This window comes from Schistocerca serialis, chromosome 5 (assembly GCF_023864345.2).
Source record: "Schistocerca serialis cubense isolate TAMUIC-IGC-003099 chromosome 5, iqSchSeri2.2, whole genome shotgun sequence".
Taxonomy (NCBI): domain Eukaryota; kingdom Metazoa; phylum Arthropoda; class Insecta; order Orthoptera; family Acrididae; genus Schistocerca; species Schistocerca serialis.
This window is the reverse complement of record NC_064642.1, coordinates 39201954-39225417: the sequence shown is the minus strand read 5'-3', so window position 1 is coordinate 39225417 and position 23464 is coordinate 39201954. Positions and strand designations below refer to the sequence as shown.

The window sequence follows — 23464 nt, the reverse complement described above, 5'->3', positions numbered from 1 at the left end:
GGCAGGATTCGAACCTGCGACCGTAGCAACAGCGCGGCTCCGGACCGGAGCGCCTAGAACCGCACGGCCACCGCGGCCGGCGATCAAGAATCGTATACGGAGATATGAAACTTTGTTAACAAACGAAAACAATTACTATAAAAATTCCATAAATTTAAGCAAAATTGATATAGATACTGCAGAGACTACAAAAGTCAAAGTTACATAATGATGAGAACATGACGGTGGGAATAATCATTCATAAGTTATGCAGTATCTCAACCATTATAACACGCACAATGGAAGGCAGTTTCGCCCCTAAAACGGGTTTCCTTTGTTCATTCCTGAGTCACGAGTTCTTCTGGCTCATTATCGACTGCCGTTTCGAGAAAGGTTACATATTCTAAATTGCACTTACTCCCACAAGCAACTATACTGAGGTGCCAGAAGCCCTATATTATCTCCTAATATCATGTCGGACCTCATTTGCCCAGACGTACTGTAGCAGCTCCACGTGGCATGTACTCAACAACTCGTTGAAAGTCCCCTGCAGAAATATTAAGCCATGCGGCCTCAATAGCCGTCCACAGTTGCGAAAGTGTCGCCGGTGCAGGATTTTATACACGAACTGACCTCTCGATTACGTCCCGCAAGTGTTCGATAGGTGGCCAAATCATTCGCTCTAACTGTCTAGAATATTCTTCAAACCAGTGGCGAACAATTGAGGCCCAGTGACATGGGGCATTGTCATCCACAAAGATTCCATAGTTGTTTGGGAACATCACGAGGCTGAGTGCATCCCGAAAAATGGCAACAGCGCATGGCGGCCCGGATGGTCACCCATCCAAGTTCCGACCACGCCCGACAGCGCTTAACTTCGGTGGTCTCACGGGAACCGGTGTATCCACTGCGGCAAGGCCGTTGCTCTTACCAGCTGAAATCGGCAGTCGTCTGACCAGGCCACGGTCGTGTAGGGTTCAACCGATGTGGGCACGTGCCCAGGAGCGGCGCTGTAGGTACTGCCATGCAGTCAGCAAAGGCACTCGCGTTGGTCGTCTGCTGACACAACGCATTAACGCCAGATTTCGTCGCACTGTCCAAACGGATACGTTCGTTGTACTTCCCACATTGATTTCTGCCGTTATTTCACTCAGTATTGCTTGTCTGTCATAACTGACAACTCTATAGAAACGGTGCTTCTGTCGGTCGTTAAGTGAATGCCGTCGGCCACTGCGTTGCCCGTGGTGAGAAGTAATACCTGACACTGTGGACCTCGGTATACTGAATGCCCTAACAATTTCCGAAATGGAATGTCCAACCTTGCGTCTATCTCCAACTGCCATTCCGCGTTCAAAGTCTACTAATTCCCGTCGTGCGGCCATAATCACGCCGAGAACCTTTACACACGAACCACCTGAGTACAGGAGACACTCCGCCAATGCACTGCTCTTTTGTACTTTGCATATGCGATACTATCGCCATCTGTATATGTGCATATCACTATCCCGTGACTTTCGCCACCTCAGCTTCACGTGTCACATCTATCCAAGGACTAACACATTCCTCTAGCTCTGATATATTCCAACCCCACCTTTTGGCACACGCATAGTCGTTAGTCCACAAAACAGAGAGTCTGGATTAGACAAGTGTTGTTCCAGGGATTTCCTCCGCCTGTTGACGTGACTTCCACTTCTAGAACGTCCAAATCGTGCCGCTCCGTGACTCGCACACCGCGTTAAACTGCACGTCTCTCTGCGACCGGCGAGGGAGGCTGGTTCTCAGTTCAGAGGCAGGCCGAACTGGGTTGGTCGATTTGGTGAAAGAGACCAAACACCGAGGTCATCGGTCTCATCGGATTAGGAAAGAATGGGGAAGAAAGTCGGCCGTGCCATTTGATTGTAACCATCCCGGCATTTACCTGAAGCGATTTAGGGAAATCACGGGAAACCTAAATCAGGACGGTCGGATGCGGGTTTGAACCGTCGTCCTCCCGAATTCGCGTCTAGTGTGCTAACCACTGCGCCACCTCGCTCGGCGAGGAAGGCCGGAGCGTACTGCCTTCCATACGGCCAAGCCCACCAGAGCGCAGTGCTGTCCAGAGCAGCCTTCCGTCTGAGGACTCAAATGCCGTGTGGCTAGGGCCTCCCGTCGGGTAGACCGTTCGCCTAGTGCAAGTCTTTCGAGTTGATGCCACTTTGGCGTCTTGAGTGTCGATGGGGATGAATGATGATGATAAGGACAACACAACACCCAGTCTCTGAGCCGGGAATCGAAGCCGGGCCGTTAGGTATGACATCCTGTCGCGCTGACCACTCAGCTACCAGGGGCGGACGGTCTGAGAACTGATTGGCTGTCTGTGATCTTTATGCACCACATGTGAAGCCAAGACAATTATCAGCAGCTGAGTACCTGTTACTGCTGCTTACATTAACTGGACTGCCTTTGGAGCAAGAAGCAGAGGTGAAACAGCGCCGGGAATTTCCGACAGGTTGCGTGTCTGACAGCGCGTTCCGTTGTTTCCGACCCCGGCGAGAGTTTTCCAGCGAAACGCCAGCGTGCCGTGCTGTGTCGCTGCTGGTGTGGGTGCGGCGACCCCTTGGCCGTATTCCAGTCCCGCACACTATACGCCGCACAGTGGGTGAGCGTGGTGCACACTGCGGGGCCGGTCACGCGACCGTTTTTTATTCGGCGCAGCCAGCCACGTTCCGCATCAGTTTTATGCTTAGGATGTCCTCATTGCACCTCGTTGCCGTGGCTCCCCGATATGCGCGGTATTCCAGCTATAAACAGCTAGTTCTTTCTCTCTTTTGGCAATTTGTGAGCAGTTACTTTTTCTCTTTTTTCTCTCTCACCAGTCTTCTCATTGGTTTGCATGAGCTGTGCGCACGTCTCCATGTCACACTAACACCTAGCCCACACCTCTAAAATTTGTTGGTTATACAACAATCTGTTTCTGCCCTTACAGTTTTTATGCTGATCGCGTCCCACACCTCTCATCCCTCACAAGTACCTCTAGTACAGCGGTTCTCAACCGGGAGCTAAGTACCCCTTGAGGGGCAAAATATAATTTTCTGAGGGATAAACAAACAGATTCAATTTCGTTTCGGTCGCGAAACTAAATTTTTAACAGATCATTACTACACTGAAGAGCCAAAGAAACTGGTAAACCAACCTAATATCGTGTAGGGCCCCACGAGCACGCAGAAGTGCCGCACCACGACGTGGCATGGACTCGACTAATGTCTGGAGTAGAGAAGGAGGGAACTGACACCATGAATCCTGCATGGCTGTCCATAAATCCGTAAGAGTACGAGGGGGTGGTCTTCTGAACAGCAAGTTCCAAGGCATCCCAAATGGCTCTAAGTACTTTGGGAGTTAACATCTGAGGTCATCAGTTCCTAGGCTTAGAACTACTTAAACCTAACTAACCTAAGGACATCACACGCATCCATGCCCGAGGCAGGACTCGAACCCGCGACCGTAACAGCAGCGCGGTTTCGGACTGAAGCGCCTAGGACCGCTCGACCACAGCGGCCGGCAAGGCATCCCAGATATGCCCCATAATGTTCATGTCTGGTGAGTTTTGAGGTCGGCGGAAGTGTTTAAACTCAGGAAAGTGATCCTGGAGCCACTCTGTAGCAATTCTGGGCGTGTGGTGTGCGCACTGTCTTGCTGGAATTGCCGAAGTCCGTCCGAATGCAGAACAGACATGGGTGGATGTATGTGATAAGACAGGATTCTGTCTATCAGAATCGTATCTAGACGTATCAGGGGTCCCATACTACTCCAACTGCACACACCCCACACCGTTACAGAGGCTCCACCATCTTTAAGATTCCCCTGCTGACATGCAGGGTCCATGGATTCATCGGGTTGTCTCCATACCCGTACACCTCCATCCGCTCGATACAATTTGAAACGAGACTCGTCCGACCAGGTAACAGGTTTCCAGCCGTCAACAGTCCAATGTCGGTGTTGACGGGTCGAGGCGAGGCGTAAAACTTTGTATCACGCACTCATGAAGGGACACGAGTGGGCCTTCGGCTCCGAAAGCCCATATCGATGATGTTTCGTTGGATGTATTGATGCTGCAGCATTGACATCTGCAGAAATTTGCGGAAGCGTTGCATTTCTGTCACGTTGAACGATTCTGTTCAGTCGTCATTGGTCGCGTTGTTGCAGGATCTTTTTCCGGCCGCAGCGATGTCGGAGATTTGACGTTTTACCGGATTCCTGATATTTACGGTACACCCGCGAAATGGTCGTACGGGAGAATCCTCACTTCATCGCTAACTAGCAGATGCGCGTCCCATCGCCGACTATAACACTCCGTTCAGACTCACTTAAATGTTGGTAACGTGCCAGTGTAGCAGTAGTAACCGTTCTAACACCTGTGCCACACACTTGTTGTCTTATATAGACGTTGGCGACCGCAGAGCCGTATTTTGCCTGTTTACAAATCTTTGTATCTGAATACACATGCCGATGCCAGTTTCTTTAGCGCTTCAGTGCATTATCACTGTTTCGTAAGACTAATATACTGATTGCACTAGTTACCAATAATTATACTTCCTTTGCCAACAGCTAGCACGATGTGGTTGAGACTACAGCTCACGAAATGAATGTAGGAAGACCTTCCTCACGTAGTCCACCCACCCACACACACACACACACACACACACACACACACACACACACACACACACACTTTTCACCACTCATCTACTCTGACGAAAAGAAAGTAACGACACCAGGAAGGAGTTGGGGGGCATAAATGTAAATTGGTAGGCATGGTTCTACATCCGAAACATGATTTTGTAGCGAAGCAGCCTACTCACGCCGTATAAAATTCACATTAGCCTTTCCATTGTGTGCCAGCCAGTCCGCTGTAACTAGCTCTGACGTCATAAATGTTGCGGAATGGTTTAAAAATCAAGTAAATAACCTGAAACGGTTCTATAATGTCAAGAGTAATACTAAATTAATATGTGTTGAATGTCAGTTCGATAACTTTAACCATTTTCGAAATTTGGACGTTTTTCTGTAAAAATCATTGGCGCAACAGAAAAGAGCTAGAGACTTAAAAATTTATGTTTAGATTCCTTTTCCATAATGATTTAATAGAAACAGTACTTTGGATCTCACAAATTAAGATTTTAGTGAAAATTCATAATTTTCTGGTTTTTGTCTTAAAACTTAAGGAAGCAAGATAGATTAAGTAGGCTAATAAATAAGGCTAGGATGTTTATATTTAAGTAGAATGGAGATCCGCTATAACCATAAAGATGTGAGAAGTTTCATTTGAATAACTATAAAACTATAGCGACAGCGTACCTGCAAAGGGCAAGTTCAGAGCTCGTCTACTTCGTGCAGTGTAATTAAAATAATTCTCTCGCCCAAAATATTTAACTTAGCCACGTCAAACTTTTATTATGATTTCTTACCTGTGTGTTGAATGCACATTTAAATTGAGTTTCATCGGCCATCAGCAAAAGAAGCTATGATTTATTCAATAACTTAATGTGGTGCATTACTAGTCCAGCCTCGGATGCCGTATTAAGTTACTCGGGATACGTGTAACCATGAAATCATTTTCGAGTGAAGTGTTAATTCTGGGATGACTTTAATTATCTATCTTCAGTTTGCGTATGTCGTAATTTCACGTGCCGCCGCGGGACAGACATTCTACCATTATTTAGCGTGGCGTTTGATGAACATTATCATCAAATTATGGCGAGCATTCACTTAAACATTTAATTTGGACAGTTATAGTTGCATCAGCGCATTAGACTCTGAACTGCTGTTAGTCAGATTGTGTGGATTCTTCTTTTTTTTTTATCTGTGACTTTCAGAATATACTGAACTGTTTTTAAACAAAATCGTTTTTGATTATGAATCCCAGACAATCTCCTAATTTCTCAGAGCTATAAGTTGTAGCTATAAGTGTATTTCTCAGATGAAGTGGGCACTAGGAATTCTAATTACAGGCTTCACGTTTTGCTAATCACTTTCTGGTTGCCAATATTGTAGTTAGAGAGCCAGTGTTGAGAACGGCAAAAGACAGCATAACTAATAGGAACATATAAATAACAATTAATTCTACCCGCCGCCCCACATATGGTGCATCGGCCGGGAAATGCAGCGTTTCTACATTACAAAACAGTCTACATATAAACAAAATAATTTCCGCCCGCCGCCCCACAATTTCTATTCAGATTTTGAGCCCGTCGCATACGAGTGGCGTTCGTAGCGCCCTCTGAGAATGCAAATCAGATTTGTTACCTTCGGGATTGGGCATGGTGAGTTGCTGTTAGTCAAGAATGCTGTTCAGGCGGCGAGAAAGGCGCAACTATCAACACCTCACTGAGTCTGAACGACGCCGTGTAATAGAGGTACGAGAAGGTGATTGTTCCTTTTGTGATGTTGCAGAAAGACGTCACAGCAATGTAGCCACTGTACTTGACTGCTCGCAGCGATGGTCACGAAAATGTACTGTCATAAGGCGACCGGGCTCTGGACGGCCACGGGACACTACCGAGAGGCAAGACCGTCGTGCTCGGCGTATGACTGGCGCATCGTACTGCGTCTGCAGCAACGATATGAGCAGCAGTCGGCACCGCAGTGACACAAGAAACTGTTACATATCTGTTACTTCAAGTAGAGCTCCGAGCCAGACGCTCTGTAGGGTCAATTCCACACACCCCAAACCCCGCCATTTGAAATTTCTGTAGTGTGAAGCGTGAGCTCATTGGAGAGAAGGATGGAGATCTGTTGGGTTCTCTGATGAAAGCTGGTTCTGCCCCGGTGCCAGTGATGGCCGTGCGTTGGTTAGGAGCAGCCCGGTTGAGGGCCGGTAATCAAACTGTCTGAGCGTGCTAGACACACTGGATCCACACCTTGAGTTATGATCTGGGGTGCGATTTCGTATGACAGTAGGAGCACTCTCGTGGTTATCCCAAGCACCCTGACTGCAAACTTGTACGTCAATCTGGTGACTCGACTTCTTGTGCTGCCATTCATGAACAGCATTCCAGGGGGAGTTTTCCAACAGGACAACATTCGCCCATATACCGTTGTTGTAACCCAACATGCTCTGCCAGAGTGCCGAGGTGTTGTCTTGACCTGTTCCATCACCAGATTTGCCACCAATGGAGAACATATTGGACATCATCCGACGCCAAGTACAGCGTCCTCCAAAAATGGTTCAAATGGCTCTAAGCACTATTGGAGTTAACATCTGAGGTCAGTCATCAGTCCCCTAGAACTTAGAACTACTTAAACCTAACTAACCTAAGGACATCACACACATCCATGCCCGAGGCAGGATTCGAACCTGCGACTGTAGTAGCAGCGCGGTTCCGGACTGAAGCGCCTAGAACCGCTCGGCCACATCGGCCGCCCCACTGTCCTCCACTAACAACATTAACCGTCGCTTTGTCGACGGACTAAGTGGATCAGGCATGGAACTCCATCCCACGAACTAACATCTGACATCTGTACAACACACTGGTTTGACTCGCGCTTACAATAATCTGTGATCTTGCAATGTTAACCACTTAAATACGTTACCTAGACAAATGTATTCCCGAAATTTCATTACTCTACATTAATTTTTTTTATGTTGCGATTTTCTTCCATCAGCGTATCATCATTATTTCGAAAGACTGAAAGACTGATTCCATAAGTTACGAATAATTGCAATTTCTTGTCAATGTGTGGCACAATGTTGCTGAGATTACAGGCAGTGATATGAATCTATGAACATGTTCCTCACGTAGTCTACCCACTGCACACGTTCTTTGCACTTGTGCACCGTGTTTCTATGACAGTAAAAGAGAGAGACATACATATAACAAACGCTTAAATATCCCATATAAAGCCCCCTGTGAGTTTTAGGTAGTTCCCGCAACAGTCTAAAAATTGCTTCCTTATTCACTTCGCAACAATAAACCACCTAAATTACAGCGCAACACAGCAGTCAGTATGTGACGGCTACTACACTGCTGTAGAGCCTACACACTGATAGTTATTACTATAATTATCAATGGCAGTAGTAATTTGTTTCAGTTCATAAATAAGGACTCTAGTAGTCAAGTGATTCATACGCAGTAGACCTAAGTGTAGTGCACACATTTTAAATTGATTTTAAATGGTGTGGATGAAATACAGGCTGACAATTATTGAACTACATGAAGTAAAATCGTCATAACTTCTGAACGGTTTGCGTAAGAACGTTCAAAATGCACGGTTTGTCGCGGTGCATGATGGGAATTAGTATGCGCATGGTTTGGTTTAGCCCACATTTCATTTGGATGGGTTCATCAATAAGCATAATTGGCGCATTTGGGGACTGAGAATCCGATTTCACGATCTAAAAGTCTCTTCGCTCTCAACGGATGAGGTGTGGTGTGGTGTGGTGTGCCATTTCCAGTCACGGAACAATCGGTGCGATATTCCTTGATGGCACGGTGCCTACCGAATGGCACGTGAAGTTTAGGAAGATGATTTCGTCCCCATTATCCAAAGTGACCCTGGTTTCGACAAGATATATTTCATGCAAGACGGGGCTTGACCCCATCGAAGGAAGAAACTGTTTGATGTCCTGGCGGAGTACTTTGGGGACCGCATTATGGCTCTGGGTACCCAGGGGTCACTGGCGTGGACCTTGATTGGCCGCCATATTCTCCGGTTCTGAACACATGCGACTCCTTTTTGTGGGGCTGTATTAAAGACAAGGTGTACAGCAATAACCCCAAAACCACGGCTGAGCTGAAAACAGCCATTCAGGAGGTCATCGACAGCATCGATGTTCCGACACTTCGGCGGGCCATGCAGAATTTTGTTATTCGTCTCCGCCACATCATCGACAACGATGGCAGGCATATCGAACATGTCATAACCAACATCCGAATATATATGGTGACGTTTACAAGTTGAATAAACTGTGTGCACGCCGTTGTTTGTAACTAATTTACGTTTCTTTTTCATATGAGCGTTGCAGAAGCAGCATGTTTTGTAACATGCGGCTACTCTCAATTTGGATAGTTAACATTTATTTCTGAGGAGCTGTAAGTACCGGTCGTAATGCACAGAAAATTACTTCATCACTCTATAAAGATACGATGTTAGAAGCAAACAGTACCAATTGTCTCTTTTACTCATTAGTTCACGCTTTAATAAACACACACACACACACACACACACACACACACACAGAAGCGAAATATCATGTACTGAATATTGAAAAGGTTCAAAGAAACTTCTTCTGCATTCTAGAGCTTTATTAGGAGCTAATGTTGATGATGGTGAGGAATCGGAGGATTTAGCGCACGGGAATAGCCAATATCTGATTGCCCTTGGGTACAGCAAGTGTACAGAAGTCACGATCCACATGATAGAGCGCTGCTGTGATTATGCGTGTTACCGACATGTCAGTCTACACTGTTCTACGCAACTGTGTACCCAGTAGCTAATTGTAGGCACGAGCGCGCGCGAGCGTGTGTGTACGTAAGGATACAGCCGATTTCATTACCTGGAAGATGTTATTTACAAAGCGTTAGGTGCCCACGGTCAGACATTTTGAATACTACGTTGCAACGCGAGCCACGATCTATCAACTGTTCCTCTATCATGGAGTGAGCTGTTCGCAAAAGAATGCTTTCCCATTCAACTGCGATTTTCAGACGCTTCCAGATCCAAGGATTCCTGCACCATGTGGTAAAACTCACTCCTAACTGCCATTCCTTTTCATAATGCAACTACTCTCTCTTCAGTGATCTACCAACAAGGTAGATCTAGACGGGAAGCCCATTGTAAAATTATGCGCTTCGTGCCAGAACAATATGGACTGCAGCGTAAGCATTTCATTGTGCCGCAAATCCACACTGTGTTAACGAGAACAAGATATCGGTATCGCAAAACAGCTGCCAAGCTTCCTTCTTCCGCTATTGTATCTGCTGACGTCAACCTGACATCATCTCAACGACATTCATATGAGGATATCAAGTTCTCGAGTGCAGTACATACAGTACACAAAAGCATGGGATTGACATGTTCATCTGGAGTACTTATTGAAGAGCTCTGGACTTGTCCACGATCATATTCCATACTGGCAATAGCAACACGCAGTAAACAAGCCGTGTCACAAACACGCTTGCATTGTGTTAGAAACGGCTGGACGCAATTTTCCAGTGCAACGCTTACGACCCGAGTGTTGACGGGACGTCAGGCGCTATAAGGAGTAGTGCAGTATGTTGTGGGTCTTGTCTACAATGCTTATTGACGAAGCACTCAATCTGGACTTTCGTAGTTGCCCATTCATCGACAGCGGTGATTCGGCCGACTTTCATGTCTCTCCAGATGCGAGAATTATAACGAGTTTTCGGGTAAGAATTTTTTTTTGTTAAGGTTTTAGGGCGCAAAACTGCTACGGTCATTAGCGCCCGGTCTGTGACTTAGGAAAAGCTAAAAAAAACGAAACTGGAAACCAGCAGCAACGGGGGCAAAACTCAAAAAAGTGGGGAAACCAAAAACAGAAGGAAAGCTTAAAAAAACTTTATAGAACGGGGGTTGTTCGTCCCCAAAAAGAGCTTCAAATTACTGACGTCATCTCACTGGCACTAATGAACTCGAGAACGCGATCGGTTGATCGCGTGTCATCTGCTAAAATGGAAGATATAGCAGGCGACAGATGTAGACGGGCGCGTAACGGAGTAAAATAGGGGCACTCGGGTAAGAATCCCACATACGCTCATCGCGTGTGACATCACAACACTGCAATGGGGCCTGTCTCACCGTGATGACACCGGAAGAGATCTAAATAGTTTTACTTCCAGGCTGAATATGAAGCTCATTCCTAAGGGGGTAAATGCCGATACTAAGTCATTTGCTGGCGATATTATAACTACCGCTACGCCCTCACCCGCAGTGAGAACCAGTACCACCAAAGGATGCAGAGTACCATGTCGAGAACATACGGGAACTGCTGGCAACAAGGACTGACCACTTCATCTGGAGGGCGCAGTGGGGACTTGGTTCTTGTCTGCGCAGACTGTATGCGACTCGTACAGAAAGCCTGGAGTTTCAGTCACTGGGGTAAAGACTTCATCGGGAGAGCAAACGAGTAAGGACAACGTCCATACACGTATTAACGTCTTTCGGATCGCAGCCAGCAGCACGGAAGCGATGGTGCACGGCAACCGCCACTGATTCAAAATCTGTTTCCAAAAAGGAGAAATGTAGTTACCGACGAACATACTTATACAGTTCAAACTCTAGTGAAGATCAACATCTGTATTTTCCAGTAACGGAAACGAGAAAGAAAAATTCCTACTACCGTTTTTTTTTTCAGTAGCAGACAAAAAATGCAAAGCATTTTGAACTGATACCGTTTTGATCCTACTAAATTTTCCAGTATTATCGTTATACGTCAAAACAGCTGCAGGATAGACTGCAAGCAGATAGCAATATGAACAATGTGAATTATGTGGACTTCCGTTCTGCTGCAGAAGGTCCACTACTGCAAGAAGTACCCTTCATGCGGCAGATCTGCGCGGCTACCATGGCCAATCACTTAACGTAATTCTGTTTACGTTTCCACGGCAACAGTGAAGTGTAGCCGCAGTTCTAGGCGGTTGTGGTTTTCCCTAAGTATTGCCAGCAGACCTTTGCACTTAGCGATTGAAAGTCTGCAGCAGGGACCGTCTCTCGCTGAATGGAGTGTAGGGCATGTTTGTCAAACTTAAGACGTGCGCTGGTTTACAAATCAAATGGAGGACCATACGGCAGGAGTGTGGTCAGTAGTTCACCATGAGAACTGGGAGTTACAATCAGACAAACGGCGATATTTTATCGAAACAGTAACCGTAGACGTGCGGTTATTAGGGCGATAGGCAGACAACTGGATACGGGTTTTCACTAATAGCGCCAACTGAAACATCTGTGACTCAGGTAACGCTTTCTGAATGCAAACATTCCAAAATTTCAGAAATTCAGAAGATCCAGATTTTAAGACCACAGAAAATATACGAGCTGTTTATGCAGCTCGCTGTCATATTTCTCTCTGGCGGAATGAAACTGTCACCTTTGTCAATCCTTCGCGTACGAAAAGAATCCGTAATTAGTTGTGTCGCGTCTTTCAACACGGGAGCTTAGAACCCTGCACTCCATGATGGCTGCGTATACCATTTCAGAGAAAAGGTGGAGGGGGGCAAAAGAGAAAAAGAAGGAGAGGGAGGGCGGGAGGCAGGGAGGGAGGGAGAGGGAGAGAGGTGTAGTAGTAGTAGTAGTAGTAGTAGTAGTAGTAATAGTAGTAGCAGCAGCAGCAGCCCTATGCTTCTAAGTAAGATTTTCTTTCGCTATTTGCTCAGTAGTGTGGAACAAAATCAAATGTTTTGGATTAGATTCATGTTGTAGTATAACACTTTTTTGTCATGTGAAGTAACTTTAACCTGTGCTAAGAAATTGGTATCTCTTAAAACTGATTATCTACACAATGTTCATGAAGTCTGTTCAGCAATACTTGCTTTCATCCCTACTCCTCCATTAGCTGCCCGACCGGTGTTAAAAGTGAGGAATTCAAATTCATGGCTCTCTCCACAATATGATGATTTGTAATTAACATCGGCATAGAACAGTTTTCGTGATTATCAATAAATGGCTCTTTCCTTGCAAGGCGATATGTGGAATGTTATGCAAACCTCTGTTCGTAGGATCGCACAATAGTGGCACAGTGATGGAGGTAGAGAGCACTTGGGTAGCCAAATTGCGGGATGGTTTCTATAAAAATGCCATGGCCGATATCTGTCAATTATCAGCATGACACATGTTAAACCTATTATAAATAAAAGAGTGGTCACTGAAGAATAAAACTGTTACGTGTTTATTAACTATTTAATTCTATGTTTTATTTCCAATACGAATACTGTGTCGCCCAACTTTTGCAATATTCCTAATATGAGGAACCTTCTGGAGCAAAGCGTGAAGGTGAAAAAGTATTTTTACTACGGAAAGATGCAGCGGGGGTGTTGCGTAAAGTTGATAACGGAATACCTTGTAGTAGCTGTTTCACGGATTAACGGTGTGTTACATTTACAGGGGGTTGGAAAAAAATGTGGAACACAGCGGGAAGGGCATGCTCGGTATAAATGCAGACGCAGGTTGTGCTGTAGTATTTTTGGCAGCGAACGGGGTAGCTGTGCGAGTCCCCAGTATGCTGGAACTTCAGTCGTGGTCAGAACAATATTATTCAGCATAGTTTCGAGTAGATTATGTCGGAGCTGAGTTCAACTAGAACGTGGGTGGATTGTTGGTGCACGTGTGGTGGATCCTTCCGTAACCAATGAAGCCGAGGTGTTTGCTGTTTCAAGAGGCACCAATCGAAGATTTATACCGCGTACAGCGAAAGCCGAGAAACTCCGAGAAACATCAGCCGCTAAGCCACGAAGCGGACGGAAGTGTGCGTTAAGCGACCGTGGTAGGCAGTCACTGAAGACGAATGTGACGTAAAATAAGAACACGACAGCTGCAAAACTCACGGCGGAACTGAATGTCGGACTCGCGGACGCTGTCAGCACCAAAACAACACGAAGGTAACTCCATAAACAGGGAGTTACGCATCGTGCAGGACAGATTTTGTGAGCACGAGGATGAATAGCAGCGCATCGCCCCTGGGCACCACATGCACCAGGTCTCAATATTATTGAGCCTCCGTGGTCTACATTGGACTGAAGGGTGTGCCATCGCTGTGAATACTCTCAGACGATGCATAGCTGTGTACAGGGAGCAGAATGGAGCTGTACATTCTGATGCATAAATCTGAAACAAGTTACCGTTAGACATGAGACAGGGAAATGGAAATCCCCAAGTACAGTATTCAAAAACAAAGTAGAAGAGTACGTCATTAGGCACACCTAAAACTCATTACAATACTTTGACTCAGGGTTGTCCATTCCGCGCATTTCCAATGTTTGCATTAAGCAGTATACAGACAGATGGATGTGCTAAACAAAGATACTTAAATGCTCTGTTTGAAGTATTTGGTTGAAACAGCTGCTGAAGTGTCTTTTTGCCTCATAATATCCTTATAAGTGGGGAGTTCAATAAGTAATGCAACATATTTTTTCTCGGCCGATTTCGGTTCAAAAAATGTGGAACTCGTTGCATGGCATCAAAACAAAAGCACGATCAGTCGTTGGACGAAGCGTCTGTCGTCATCGCGACAAGGTCACGCAAACTTGTCCTATCTCCCACGTGCCGGCCGGCCGCACACCGCTGTCACTCCTGCGTGCTGGAACGTGCGGACACTCTCATTCGAGGTGGTCGACGCATCACAATCGAACAAGCGGACGGCTCTGTCGCTACCGCCGACACACTCGTCCACCATTTGGGGCACTCATAGGTGTGCGCCCGCTGGGTTCTTCGCCTCCTAACAGATGACCACAGAGACCAAAGAAGGACCATCTGCGTGGAATCGCTTACGCGTGACAATTTTTGGTATAACATCGTCATAGGCGATGAAACAGGAATTCATCACTTCGAACCAGAAACAAAACGGCAATCCACGGAGTGGCGTCACACCACCTCTCACCCTAAGAAAAAGTTCCAAGCCGCATCCTCAGGCGACTGTCTTGAGGGACTCTGTAAGGGTTGTTCTGCTGTTTGATGTCCTTCCTTATGGTGCAACGATCGTCCCTGAAGTGTATTTTGCTACCCTCAGGAAACTATTTCAACGTGTCCGTCATCACAAAAATGCAGACAAACTACTTCTCCATGACAATGCAAGCCCCCTGCACATGTGAGCGCACCGCGAGAGGAATTCACAAAACTTCGTTCGACTGTTCTTCCTCACCCACCCTACAGCCCGGATCTCGCACCTTCCGATTTCCATCTGTGCGGTGCAATGAAGGACGCACTCCGCGGGAAGTAGTAGGTGGCTGATGGGGAGGTCATTGGTGCAGCGAGACGCTGGCACCGACGCCGGCCAGTAGAGAGGTACGATGCGGGCACACAGGCCCTCCCAGTTAAGGTGGCGTGAGGCCGTCGCGTTGGACGGAAATTGTGTTCAAAAATGGGCCAGGTGCGAGTACAACTCCCGCACTGGAGGTTCCCTACAAACTAAATTATGTACACTACTGCCCATTAAAATTGCTACACCAAGAAGAAATGCAGATGATAAACGGGTATTCATTGGACAAATATATTATACTAGAACTGACATGTGATTACATTTTCACGCAATTTCGGTGCATAGATCCTGAGAAATCAGTACCCAGAACAACCACCTCTGGCCGTAATAACGATCTTGATACGCCTGGGCATTGAGTCAAACAGAGCTTGGATGGCGTGTACAGGTACAGCTGCCCATGCAGCTTCAACACGATACCACAGTTCATCAAGAGTAGTGACTGGCGGATTGTGACGAGCCAGTTACTCGGCCGCCATTGACCAGACGTTTTCAATTGGTGAGAGATCTGGAGAATGTGCTGGCAAGGGCAGCAGTCGAACATTTTCTGTATCCCGTGCAGGACCTGCAACATGTGGTCGTGCATTATCCTGCTGAAATGTAGGGTTTCGCGGGGATCGAATGAAGGGGTCACGGGTCGTAACACACCTGAAACGTAACGCCCACTGTTCAAAGTGCCGTCAATGCGAACAAGAGGTGGCCGAGACGTGTAACCAATGGCACCCTATACCATCACGTCGGGTGGTACGCCAGTGTGGCGATGACGAATACACGCTTCCAATGTGCGTTCACCGCGATGTTGCCAAACACGGATGCGACCATCATGATGCTGTAAACAGAACCTGGATTAATCCGAAAAACTGACGTTTTGCCATTCGTGCACCCAGGTTCTTCGTTGAGCACACAATCGCAGGCGCTCCCGTCCGTGATTCAGCGTCAAGCGTAACCGCAGCCATGGTCTCAGAGCTGATAGTCCACGCTGCTGCAAACGTCGTCGAACTGTTGGTGCAGATGGTTGTTGTCTGGCAAACGTCCCCATCTGTTGACTCAGGGATCGAGACGTGGCTGCACGATCCGTTACGGCAATGCGGATAAGATGCCTGTCATCTCGACTGCTAGTGATACGAGACCGTTGGGATCCAGCACGGCGTTCCATATTACCCTCCTGAACCCACTGATTCCATATTCTGCTAACAGTCATTGGATCTCGACCAACGCGAGCAGCAATGTCGCGATACGACAAACCGCAATCGCGATAGGCAACAATCCGACCATTATCAAAGTCGGTAACGTGATGGTAAGCATTTCTCCTCCTTACACGAGGCAATACAACAACGTTTCACCAGGCAACGCCGGCAAATGCTGCTTGTGTATGACAAATCGGTTGGAAACTTTCGTCATGCAAGCACGTTAAGGTGTCGCCACCACCGTCAACCTTGTGTGAATGCTCTGAAAAGGTAATCATTGCATATCACAGCATCTTCTTCCTGTCGGTTAAATTTCGCTTCTGTAGCACGTCATATTCGTGGTGTAGCAATTTTAATGGCCAGTAGTGTAAGTAGGGTTGCTCATAGTAAGGTCCAGTTTCACTCTGCCCAATGCATACAATTCTCCCTCCCACTCGCAGACTTTTTTTTAAGAGCATTACCTACATATATCTTTAAGAACGTCAGAGATAAGCAACAACCTTGTAGGAGCCTTGTTAACTGTAATCTGTTCTGCCAGACGGTTAGCTACTTTAACACTACTTGTATGATGATTATAGAGCTGATTCACGAAGGGACATAAATTTCAGAAACTTTTCTGTATTCCAATGCTACACATACTTTTTAATGGCACACTCATAACATACGGATGAGAAGCGTGCACTCTGGGAAAGGCAGAGAAAAAGAGACTGGGAGCAATGGAAATGTTGATATGGAGAAGAATGCGGAAAACAAGCTGGGTAGATAGAAAAAGTAATGAACATGTCTTAAGAGAAGTGAATGAGAACAGAACGCTGCTAAATTATATAGGAAGAAGAAAATCAAAAATGATAGGGCACATAATGAGATACAACCAGTTCCTAAAGAATGTATTTGAAGGAAAGGTTATAGGGAAAAAACCAAGATCCAAGCCAAGAGCAACGTATTTTAATAACATCAAAGAAGATTTAGGGATAAAATCGTATGAAGAATTGAACAGGATGACAATGGAGAGAGGGACGTGGCTAAATCGACAAGGCACAGCCTTTAGTTTATGATGATGACTCATAAGCCTTCCTCACATCGATAAATATTATGTGCTTCTCACTTCCACAAGCTGTTACCCTTTTTTTTTGCTAACTGTTTGAGGCAGAATATAAATGTTTCGATTCATTCCTGGACAAGGAACTGAATAGACACAAGGGAAACATCGATGTTGGAGGTTTATTAAATTGCACTTCGTGTAAATATGAAGTAAAGCCAGTTCATTTGTTTTTAATTATAACGCTGAATGTACAGATTCTCCAAAGGGAGTATCAAAAACAAGTAAAGAACAAGCACCTAATTACTATTAGTGATGTAATCGTCGATTTGTAGTGTTTATTACTTTATTATTTCCGTAGCGTCCACGGGGCTGTAAAAATGGCATGATGTCAGCGGAACGAATCAGTCGTGAGTTTGCAAGTGTTACCACCAGCCCATCTAGTACAATGGCTGTGCATTGGGAGCTAAAAAGAACTGGGTACAATGGCCGAACAGCTGCTCATAAGCCACATATTCAAGCACTCAGTTCTAAGCGATTCTTGATGTGGTGTAGAGGGCGGCACCACTGGACAGTGGATGACTAGCAACTAGCGATCTGGAGTGATGAATTGTGCTACATCCTGTGGCAATCCGATGAAAATGTCTGAAAAGTTCTGAGTTTGGCGAATTCCTGGAGAACGTTGCTTGTCATCATGTATAGTGCCAACACTGAACTATGGAGGAGATGATGATGCGCTATGGTCGTGTTTTTCGTAGTTAAGGGCGGTCCTCTTATCTCACTTATGAAAAGGCTATATGCAGAAGGATACGAACGCATTTTACAACATTGTGTTGTGAGCATACAAGCTGTGGCGGCAGCTTAGAGCGGCAGTTTCTCGCCGCAGAGCACGTGGCTGGCGGTTGCTACAGGGCTGTGGCGAGCGGCTAGCGTCTACGCGGCCCTGGAAAAACGCGAGCGCTTGGCAGGGGCGCGTATGACCATGTTGTCGCACTTTGAGAAATTTATATGCCGGAGAAAAATTGATAAAAACAAAACTAAGACTGACACGGGGGTGCGACTTGGCACTCATGGACAGAAAAATGTGTAAAACTAAATTATCTAGACGCGCCACAAAAGCATACAGTAGTTTAAAAGTTATTGCTGTCTTAAAACATGTAAATTTATGAAAGTTCAGAAGCTAATATCTCGGCACCGCTTTGGCCGATTAATATGAACAAAGTGTCTACGGATGCGGCAGGTGGAGCTGCATCGGGTAGTCATAGCCGATTTGGCTGAACATGTACCATTTTTGAATGAGAGATCGGAATATGGGATTCGGCTGAGAAAAACTCTGTTTCTGATAATAAATAAATTTAAAGAGACGAAAGTAGCAACAGCATTATAAAGTTTAAAGACGTAGATGAGTAATTAAGTATGTATTTTTATTTGTTTATTTATGTTTAGTATCAAAAAATCCGGGAGAAGCAAAATCACCCCACAAGAACATTATTACTGCCCGGAAAATTTCCATATTTATCAATATATCATATGTATTTTTGTGTTTAGTTTTAGAACAATCGTAATTTTTTTCAAACATTGTTTTGAGTTAGGCAGTCGTTTCGAGGGCGGATAGGGCAGCCATCTTTGAGGGTAGTGGGTTCTGAGCGACGCTAAGAGCCGCCCATCTGGGGGTAGTAGTGGGCTGGTAGCCACGTTCGAAAGCGATCAAGTGGATCGCAATATAGTGGTTTAGGACAGCAGACGAGAGTGTACTTTGTGGCTTGTGAACAGACTGTCGAGTGTCGTGATTGCGATCGCGACATATGAATTATAGTAAAGTGTTGTAGCATCAGCTGCCCTTACGTAAAAGCCCCTCAGACTGCATTTTAAGCTGTCAGTGAATATATTGAAGAAAAATAAACTACCTGTTCAAGTCATAAATTAACGTAGGTGAGTCAATATTTAAAATTTCTAAGCAATACCTGCCTGCATTGTTTTGTTACATTTTATTTCAGCTTAAAAATTGAGTTTACGACAGGCGTGAGTTGGCACCTTATGATGAAAAACGTAGCCAAACACTGCGACCAGTCACATCTCTGGGCCACTCAATTAAGCTGAGTGTAAAACACACACACACACACACACTATATATATATATATATATATATATATATATATATATATATATATATATATATATATACTCCTGGAAATTCAAATAAGAACACCGTGAATTCATTGTCCCAGGAAGGTGAAACTTTATTGACACATTCCTGGGGTCAGATACATCACATGATCACACTGACAGAACCACAGGCACACAGACACAGGCAACAGAGCATGCACAATGTCGGCACTAGTACAGTGTATATCCACCTTTCGCAGCAATGCAGGCTGCTATTCTCCCATGGAGACGATCGTAGAGATGCTGGATGTAGTCCTGTGGAACAGCTTGCCATGCCATTTCCACCTGGCGCCTCAGTTGGACCAGCGTTTGTGCTGGACGTGCAGACCGCGTGAGACGACGCTTCATCCAGTCCCAAACATGCTCAATGGGGGACAGATCCGGAGATCTTGCTGGCCAGGGTAGTTGACTTACACCTTCTAGAGCACGTTGGGTGGCACGGGATACATGCGGACGTGCATTGTCCTGTTGGAACAGCAAGTTCCCTTGCCGGTCTAGGAATGGTAGAACGATGGGTTCGATGACGGTTTGGATGTACCGTGCACTATTCAGTGTCCCCTCGACGATCACCAGTGGTGTACGGCCAGTGTAGGAGATCGCTCCCCACACCATGATGCCGGGTGTTGGCCCTGTGTGCCTCGGTCGTATGCAGTCCTGATTGTGGCGCTCACCTGCACGGCGCCAAACACGCATACGACCATCATTGGCACCAAGGCAGAAGCGACTCTCATCGCTGAAGACGACACGTCTCCATTCGTCCCTCCATTCACGCCTGTCGCGACACCACTGGAGGCGGGCTGCACGATGTTGGGGCGTGAGCGGAAGACGGCCTAACGGTGTGCGGGACCGTAGCCCAGCTTCATGGAGACGGTTGCGAATGGTCCTCGCCGATACCCAAGGAGCAACAGTGTCCCTAATTTGCTGGGAAGTGGCGGTGCGGTCCCCTACGGCACTGCGTAGGATCCTACGGTCTTGGCGTACATCCGTGCCTCGCTGCGGTCCGGTCCCAGGTCGACGGGCACGTGCACCTTCCGCCGACCACTGGCGACAACATCGATGTACTGTGGAGACCTCACGCCCCACGTGTTGAGCAATTCGGTGGTACGTCCACCCGGCCTCCCGCATGCCCACTATACGCCCTCGCTCAAAGTCCGTCAACTGCACATACGGTTCACGTCCACGCTGTCGCGGCATGCTACCAGTGTTAAAGACTGCGATGGAGCTCCGTATGCCACGGAAAACTGGCTGACACTGACGGCGGCGGTGCACAAATGCTGCGCAGCTAGCGCCATTCGACGGCCAACACCGCGGTTCCAGGTGTGTCCGCTGTGCCGTGCGTGTGATCATTGCTTGTACAGCCCTCTCGCAGTGTCCGGAGCAAGTATGGTGGGTCTGACACACCGGTGTCAATGTGTTCTTTTTTCCATTTCCAGGAGTATATATATATATATATATATATATATATATATATATATATGTGTGTGTGTGTGTGTGTGTGTGTGTGTGTGTGTCATAGTGCCGGCCGAAGTGGCCGTGCGGTTAAAGGCGCTGCAGTCTGGAACCGCAAGACCGCTACGGTCGCAGGTTCGAATCCTGCCTCGGGCATGGATGTTTGTGATGTCCTTAGGTTAGTTAGGTTTAACTAGTTCTAAGTTCTAGGGGACTAATGACCTCAGCAGTTGAGTACCATAGTGCTCAGAGCCATTTGAACCATTTCGTGTCATAGCATGCGGGGGCTCGAGCCAAACTACTCAAACTTCAATGTGTAGTGCACACTACAGTACAGTCGTAGTGTACTTCGTACAGTAGTGGAGCAGTTCTGAGAGGCTGACTGTACCTACATGACAACGCACACTTTCGTAAAGCAACAGCTGCGAGGCAGTGGTTTCCAGACAGCAACGTTCCTGAAACGGACTGGTCTGTCCAGAATTCAACGGAACACATTTGGGACTTTGTTACAACACTGTCTTCATTGCAGACCCCCAGCGTCCAGCACCACTGCCTTCTACCGTTTCCGCTCTTCAGGAAGAATAGGCTGCTGTTCCTCCACAGACACACAAACACTTCCATGAAACAGTCTCCAGCAGGGTTCAAGCCGTCACACAGGCAGAAGGTGGACGCACCAGATATTACTGTCAACTAACGGGTGACCAGATACTTTTGATCACACCCTGTATGGCTAGTACAGAATCTGTTATTATCGTGAATGTTAGCCAGAAGTTTCAGCACAACCTCTGATAACTGTTCTATACTGCTATCAACGCAAAAAATTTACGACCTAAAGTGGTAGGTGACGCTTTCTATGAGAAGCACATTTGGACGAAACATGATTTTCTATGCTGTCGAAAGGAAACTGAGGTTTATATCAAATGATGATGTTCTGCAGTGTCCGTTCAGCAAAACTAACTATGAGACAACTTCCATAACAATAACTGAACATGTCTACAGCACTGCTTTTAAATCCATCCCGGCACTAGCATCTACACTCACAGAACCAGTTCTTAGCAGTGTAACGATAATAACAAAGTGTGAAGAAAAAAAATAACTTCTAGTTGCCCATACTGAACGTATTTTTGTGATGTTTACGCCACACGTCATTATTTTCCACAGACAGCTGCCGCGGAGGAGGTGGAGCGAGGAGCAGGAGGAGATTCTCCTCTGTGTATTGTTTCATCTCCTGCTGTTCAAATGGCTCTGAGCACTATGCTACTTAACTTCTGAGGTCATCAGTCGCCTAGAACTTAGAACTAATTAAACCTAACTAACCTAAGGACATCACACACATCCCTGCCCGAGGCACCATTCGAACCTGCGACCGTAGCGGTCGCTCGGCTCCAGAGTGTAGCGTCTAGAACCGCACGGCCACTCCGGCCGGCTCTCCTGCATGTGATGGAGCTTTAATGCACTGGTTGTTCCTCCAGTTAGTACACGGGGGCAAAGCGATACATAACCAGGCCAGACATATAAGCTATTGTGAACACACAGACAGGCAAACAAAGAAAGAAACAATTTATCAATGAAGGAACAAATGGTAGCAACGCACCGTAGGAAAGCAGAATTAAGAGAAAAAACAATGCAAAATCACTAACAGAGTGCAGAATGTTCACATAAAGGTAAGTGAGTCTGAAGTTAACTAAAGGAGCAGCGAAACCACCATAAATTTCTTCGGAAAGATTCATTTGTCAGAGCAGCCGCTGCAAAAAGCAAACAAATGACTACCCATGACGAGACAAACATATAGTGTTAATATGTCCTAGAAGAAAAGGTGAATGTAGAAACAGATCACTAAGGAAAGCAACTCTGCGTTTAGTTCGGGATGTTAAGAGTACGGACTTTATAACCGTACGCAAATGTAACAAATTCACTTGCTCGTCGTAGCCTCTCTAAGAGGTTTGAATGACAAGGCCCACGGGTAGAAGCAGAAAAGTTCTTTTTGCTGGTCGGCTACTGAAAAGGAAAGACTGTAAGATGGAGTGTGCAAGGAGAAAATCTGCTACGAGGAATTTGGAGCTGCCCTTTTTAACTGAATATAGATCAAAGAACAATCAAAACGAGACTCAGACTTCATCGATGAGCAAGCTCCATCAGGGCAGGAATCACAATCTTTCAAGTATTGCTTCCCAAAGACTCAATATTGGATTGGTCAATCAAGGAAGACTAAAAGATTACCAGAGAAAGTGAAAGCACACTAGGCAACAACGGACGCTGAACATTAAGTGCTAATCAATTAATTTAGTCAAATAGACTGGAGAGAGAGAACTGAAAATACGTTCAAAAGATGCAGCAATAAACGGCATGGAAATCAGAAGGAAGAAAGTGGAGAATGTTTAGCGACTGTGGAAGGACGAGATACTACAGTTGGTTGCAGCGGGTACTGTTTTGTTAACTCACTGGCTCTGCCGTCGGAGTCATACGGGATGCTTTAACATTACTAGACGCTTTCTCAAGCAATAATAATTAATTGTACCTCAAGCATACATCAGAATAAATAAACGATAGATTGCAGATAGGTGAAACATGCAGAATGATTTTCGCCAGCTAAATTTTATAGTTCAGAATTAACTGTTTATTTTAACTTCTTCACAGAATAAACCGCAGACTGGTGATTAATCTCTTCTCTGTTGGTACGC

General features: G+C 46.1%; 1 protein-coding gene and 1 pseudogene across 1 annotated transcript in view; both read right to left on the bottom strand.

The window, feature by feature from the left end:
• Positions 1–23464, bottom strand: part of LOC126481167 (leishmanolysin-like peptidase) — a 549175-nt gene that overhangs the window by 74160 nt on the left and 451551 nt on the right. The window lies entirely within an intron of this gene.
• Positions 788–905, bottom strand: LOC126482664 (5S ribosomal RNA; annotated as a pseudogene).